The sequence below is a fragment of the Ammospiza nelsoni genome, chromosome 15, assembly GCF_027579445.1.
Source record: "Ammospiza nelsoni isolate bAmmNel1 chromosome 15, bAmmNel1.pri, whole genome shotgun sequence".
NCBI classification, from domain to species: Eukaryota; Metazoa; Chordata; class Aves; order Passeriformes; family Passerellidae; genus Ammospiza; species Ammospiza nelsoni.
Window position 1 is genome coordinate 13,515,724 of NC_080647.1, and position 6,393 is coordinate 13,522,116.

Below are 6,393 nucleotides of genomic sequence, written 5' to 3' on the forward strand. Positions count from 1 at the left end.
TTTTGGTAGGGGGAATTGAAGATGATGAATGGAACAGGTAAGAAATAAGTATTGATTTATCATTGTGTTTGCAGGCTGCTTGGCATTCTCTGGAAACATATTACATTATTCTGAGTTAATAATCAATTAGTAATAAGATTTCCATAATCCAGTAATAGCTGCAATAAAGGACAATTTACAGAGCTGGATATTGTTGGCTATAATATAACATGTAGCATTGCTTTTGCCCATCATTGAATATTCCCTGGAATTTATCTTGTTGATAGAGTAATGAAAATGGTATTGACTATATTTAGTAAATATTACTGCATAAAAATCAGCAACCATCTTGCCTTAAAATAAACTAGAAATAAATTGAATGCAATTATTTTTCTTCTTTCCTCCTGTTATTAGAAGTTTCAATAAAGTCTAATTGTGGGTAGACTGAAAAACAGACTTTGGGGAGCTGTTCTGAGAATGGGACAACTTATGCTTGCAGGAGCAGAGTGGAAAATTCTGCACTCTGATGAGGTGGACTTTTATGATGCCAAAACATGGAAGGCAAAGGAAAATAAAGTTCTGCTCATTATCAAGACTTTGCTAGTAAATTCCTGACTCAGTCAAGATGATTTAGATATTCATCTCTCAGGCAAACACCCGAACCCACAGGCTTTCTTTTCCTATTCCTTTTGAAATGTTCAGAATAGAGAAGAGGATTCAATATCTGTTGGATATAAAAGTAGATATTTTGAAGCAGTTGCCACAAAATCCAGCCGTTACCATCTAGGTGCAACTAGATTGTAATTATTTTCTTTCTTCTGTAAGATTGATTTATTTTTATTTGCAAATAACCAGTCTATTTTTCTTCAAGTTAAATATAATTTTTTCACTCATTAAGCATTTATACACTGTGTGTAATTGTCAGAAATAAGAGACAGCTGAACAATCCAAGATTTGTAATGAAGTTGTTATGATTCTGTCATGTGAAAAAGGGAGATTTCTTTGACCCTCAGGGTTTGATTGGTCTGCCAGTGCCCCAGGATGGTCAAGACCTTTGTTCCTGACCAGCCTGTCCATGTCCCGCCAGAGGGACCCCTCAGTGACCACTTCTGCTGGATCACAGGGTGGTTCAAATGACATTTTCAGGGACACACCAACAGCACAAGGGAGACCCCTCAGTGAGCCTTTATTCAGTATGTTCCCTGCTGCTGGCACCTGCCAGCTCTTGTGAAGGACTCACACTCACATTTATGGAAGAACAGCTTTAATTAATGTCAAATTGTGCCAGGTTAAGGCTTGAGGATTGCTGGTGATGGTATCTGACTGCAAAAATATATTCAAAGCAATGCACAGAGAGGTTCTAATCCCCAATAAAAAACGTGCTCCGAGGGCAGGTTCAGCCTGGTGATTGATCCCAGTATTTACAATGGTGTCTACCCTGACTTTTCTCCCAATCTTGACTTTACTTTCTTCTTGACTTTACTATTTGTTTATGTTTAGGTGGAGCTTAGGTGACTAGTCATACATGCCTTTGTTGCTGATTGGTGTAAAATTCTCTCACTTTGGTTGCAAAGACAGAGTCAATAAAATCTAGAGCAGATGCCCAGTGAGGGTGGTCATACCTTGGGGTGTGTACTTTGGGAGGGGGTGTGTGCTGTAGTAACCCAGTTTCCTCTGGGGAGAACGATTTCACCACAGGTGTTCTTCAGCTGCAGGACATTTCCCCTCTCCCCTGGCTGACAGGTGGTTTAGGGTTTATCACCTGCAAAGTCCCATCGAGTTCCGCTCCTGCAAGGATTTCAGAGCCTGGCCACGGTGTCACCACTCCTCTGTTCCCTCCCTCTCATCAGCGCTGCAGCTTTATGGGGAATCATCGTGGAACATCCAACCCCCTTCCATCCAGGGAGAAGCAGCTGTATTTTATTCTATGCTTTCTGTACCACTGTAACTTCTGTTAACATGAGAATCACACTTCTCAGTTTCCTGCAGTTTTACCCCCAGCCATGTTTCCACAGGTATCATACTGAAATGCAGCTTTTCACATACTCAAAATTACAACAATTTTTATGTTTCTTAACTTTTTACATGCCAAAAAGAGAAACTCTGGACTTTCTGACACTGATACTTGTGGTAAGCATCCATAAAACTCTATGCTGACAGTCTGAATTTTAGTAAGAGATACTTTACACTTCTCTGTACTGTTCTAGTAAATTGTAACTTGAAATCTTTTTTTCCTTTTTTTCTACATAAGACATTTACTAGATCTGTATCTTGAACTTTTGTTCAGCCCCAGTGAGTTCTGTCATTATTCCTGCACTGAAAGAGGTCTTGAAACTAAAGCATTCTGACACAGTCCTGCTTTCTTGTACAGCTATTTCATGTCTTCACACAACATGTTTCAAACTACTGCACTGTAGCATGCTCAATGCTTTTTTCTCCCCACAAGAAGTTACCTTTTGTTGTTGAGGTGAAAATTTTGTACATGGTCAATTAAATGTGTGAAAGCTGTTTGTAACTTTACAAGGATTTATTAGGGGATGGAACACAGTGAGACATGCTTGATTTTCCTCATGTAGCACAAGGTCTTTGTCTAGCACATTTTATAAATATTTGGTGCTTCAGCTTAGCTGGAAACAAACACAATCTGTGTAAAGGACTGTGTTTCCTTCTACCCATTACTTATTTCTGGGAAAGTCTGAATAGATTGATAGCTAGGTAGAATTCTTGTGTTCAAGGTGATAATCAGTGAGGTCCCCCACAGAAACATCTTCCCTTCCTCCAGGGGATACAGATTATAAAGTTACCATTATTCTGGTGCTCTTTCCTGAGCTGAGGTGCTGCAATTAAACCATGCCTGGCCTTAGCCAAAATGCCAAGAAGTGACCCTGAGCAAGTCAGTGCTTTTGAGCTGAGTTAGTGCCACACAAAATGTGCTTTTCTGTGGGCATGCTCACTGGACATTCAGCCTGCTGGGGGTGCTGCTCCTGTAATTCTAAATAGCTGAGGAAGGGCTACACCTCCTGTGTTCTGTGAACAGTGTTTGTCCTTCTCATCTTCTAGAAATGTTTTGTTTCACAGAATTTAATGATGTGTCCCCTCTGAGTGTAGGTGCGGGCATTATTTATAATGGATTATTTTGTTAACTACCTTACGGCATGAATTCACATGTGTCATCAGAAGAGGAGAGAAGGTGGACTCTAGCATGTGGTGGGAAATGGTGACTGTGGACTGGGTGGGATTTGTCAAAGTAAAGCTGTAGCACAGTGCTAAAAGGTTGAGCCCTGATGTCTTTAATAATAAGATTATTAACAATGTATTATTTTAAAATGAATGCAAAGCTAACCTCTTAGTTGTATCATTTCATTGCTGGTAAATTTAGGTTGGGAGCATGAGGAATTAAAGGATTCTCACCAGATCTGTTCTCTTTAGGAAGGAAAATTCTTCCAGGTAAATTGAAAATACTTACCAATTTATTGGAAATTTTGATTTTTAATAATTATCTGATTTAAAAAAGCATTGCTTAAAAATTCTAGTTGCATGTATGGTGATGTTCCTGAATGCACTTGTAACTGCTGGATATTCAGAGTTACCTGCCCAGTCTGTGCAGTCCCAGGGGTGCCAGACTTTGCTGCTGGTGTTTTTGGCGTGGGTGAATGCATTTCCCACCAGGGTGCTCCCAGCAAAGCCTGAAGGCGCAGCAGAGGTTGTGCATCCTCTCCTTACTCACAGGGAGGTTTTGCAGCAGCCAAATGCCCATTACTGCCTTTCCAAACTGTGTGTGCCTCTGGGAGGAGCAGAGGCTGCCCAGGTAAGGAGGAGCTGCAGGGAACCAGGAGCAATCCATTCCTGCAGTAGCACCTGAGGTAAGAGGTCAAAAGAGTCACTTTGGGGATGTGACTGAAGCTCAAAGGACACATTTTCTGATAAAAAAGAGTCAGACTTAATTTTCTCAGTTTTGTTGACCTTCCTCTCAAACAACAGTGTTTAGGATTTGGGAATTTGCAGTAGAACCCCATAACTCAGAGCCCCTGCCCCTCTCAGTGATGAGCTCTGTGAGCTGTGTCACCACCACAGAAGTCAGAAGCAAGGAATGCAGAACAGCTGATACAGCACTTGCAAAAACTTGCTGTGAGTTGAGGGATCAGCTTTCTGTTCCCAGCATAAGGAACTGATTGGGCCTTGATTTTTCTTTTGTTGCCTTTTCCCTCTTTTCTGATTTGACACAATGGGTGGCTGAGGCCTTTAGTTATGTTGGGCTGTTTCAGAAAATTAATTTACATACTTAACATCCTTTGAATCTGCTTGAGATAAAGATCTAATTAATCTGAACACAGCAGGCAAGTATAATGCTAAGGCAAATGGTAAATCTATGTTTAGGAGTATTGGTTGCTTTGTTGTGATGCATTTTTAATTCACATTTAAAAATGTGAATTAATGCTTTAGACCATTTGTATGCAAATCCATTCCAATTATTTTCTGATGATTTGCACTTAGAATTTGTGTGGGATATGTTGTAAATGAAATTCAGTAGAACTATGTTCTTTCTTCATAAAATTAACTCCCCTATTTTCAGAGTGTTAAATGCTGTGACTGCTGTTCTTTTCATACCAGACTGTGGATTGATAGTAAATAGAAGCCACACAATATATTTAAAAATACAAAGGATATGGTTTCTAAGGAAAGTTTACTATATTAAAATGGTAGATGTTTTGTCTCTGCAGGCAAAACCCTCTAGGTTTCTGAAGAATTGTTAAGAGTACTCAAAAGACTATTATTTCAATTTATGGAACTGAAATGTCAGGAATTAATTTTTATAACAGTCTTTAGCTATGTTCTCTTAAATAAAACTTATTGGATAAGACACTGAAAGCTTTCAAAGTATTTTCTGTTCATCACACCATTGTAGCCCAGACTCAGCAAAGAATATTAATCTGTGAACAAAAATAAGTCTGTGTATGTGTCCTTTTCTAGATGCAAAACCACTTCAACATATGGACAGATTCTTCAGTAATATTACAGCTTTTATCAGTGGTTTAAAGGGCTGGCAAACTGAAACATATTCTAAAGCATCTGGCTTGCAAGGGCCTGAATGTAAATTCTGTCTGTGCAATGCCAGAACTTTGAGGGTTTATGAATCTGTACCCTTTTGAATTTCTTATCTGATTTTTAGTTTTATAAGTGGAACATGCAAACATTTTCTGCCCACTGAGATGTTTGTAATCCCATTGCTAATAATCAGGAAAAAAATGTAAGCTGCCTATTTTGAATGCTCTGTTGATAAGCATTTCAACAGGATGATTCTAAACTTACACTGTGCTGGATTATCTGTGATAGATTTCTCTGTCAAAGAAGCATTTGCATATGACAAGTTTTTCTGTGTTACCATGCCACTGAATTTTTTAAAATAAATGTTTTTGTGTCTGACAGTGTGCTCCTGCATATGCCATTGCATGCACAATGTAAAAATGATTACTTTTTTCCGTTTGTTTCTGCCTAACTTACAACAAGTTCAAAGCTTCACAGTTATAATACAATAGGAGAATAATTATTTTAGAACAAATGATCTTTTCAACAGTCCGCCGTTTCACTACATTTTTTAGTTTATTGAATGGCTGTTAAAAATGATATGCTGCAAGTTTGAGAGAAGCAGAATGAAAAGGACATCCTTGATCCTTGTCAATACTTCCCTCTTTTACAAAAACTCTTCAGAGACTCAAGATGTATGATTATCTAAAATTGCCTTTTCTTTATGGCTCTTTCAATAACATATTTCCATATTTTTAAAAAACACATTGAATTTAAAACTGTGGTGGAGGTGGCCTTATAGCTGAGTTCAATCACCAGCATTTAGAATTTTATATTTTGTGTATTTTCCAGTTGTGATATAAAATTCAAAGCATGGAAAATCAAATCCTTGAGGGGAGAAAAAAAACCAAACGCATTCTTCAGTTTATGAGGGACATACTCATTATGACTGCTCATTTCATGAAATGGTAAAGCCTGATTTGGAAGCAGCTTTTCTAAATAACTGCAAAAACAAGCCTAATACATAACATCTGAATTTTATCACGAACAAAATTAAATGTCTGTCTTCTAAACTGGCATACTGAAACTTTGGTGTCACAGACATCTTTTATGAAAAATCTTTTCCTTAGGATTTTTCCTCCTGAGAAGCCTCAGGAAGAAAATGTAAACAATGATTATCTGCTGCTGTGGAATGCAACAGGTGCATCTGTGATTGGATGTTGGATGTTTCTAATTAATGACCAATCACAGTCAGCTGGCTCGGACTCTGTCCGAGACACAAGATTTTGTTATTTATTCTTTCTTTCTCTATTCTTAGCTAGTTTTCTGATGAAATATTTTCTTCTATTCTTTTAGTATAGTTTTAATGTAATATATATCATAAAATAA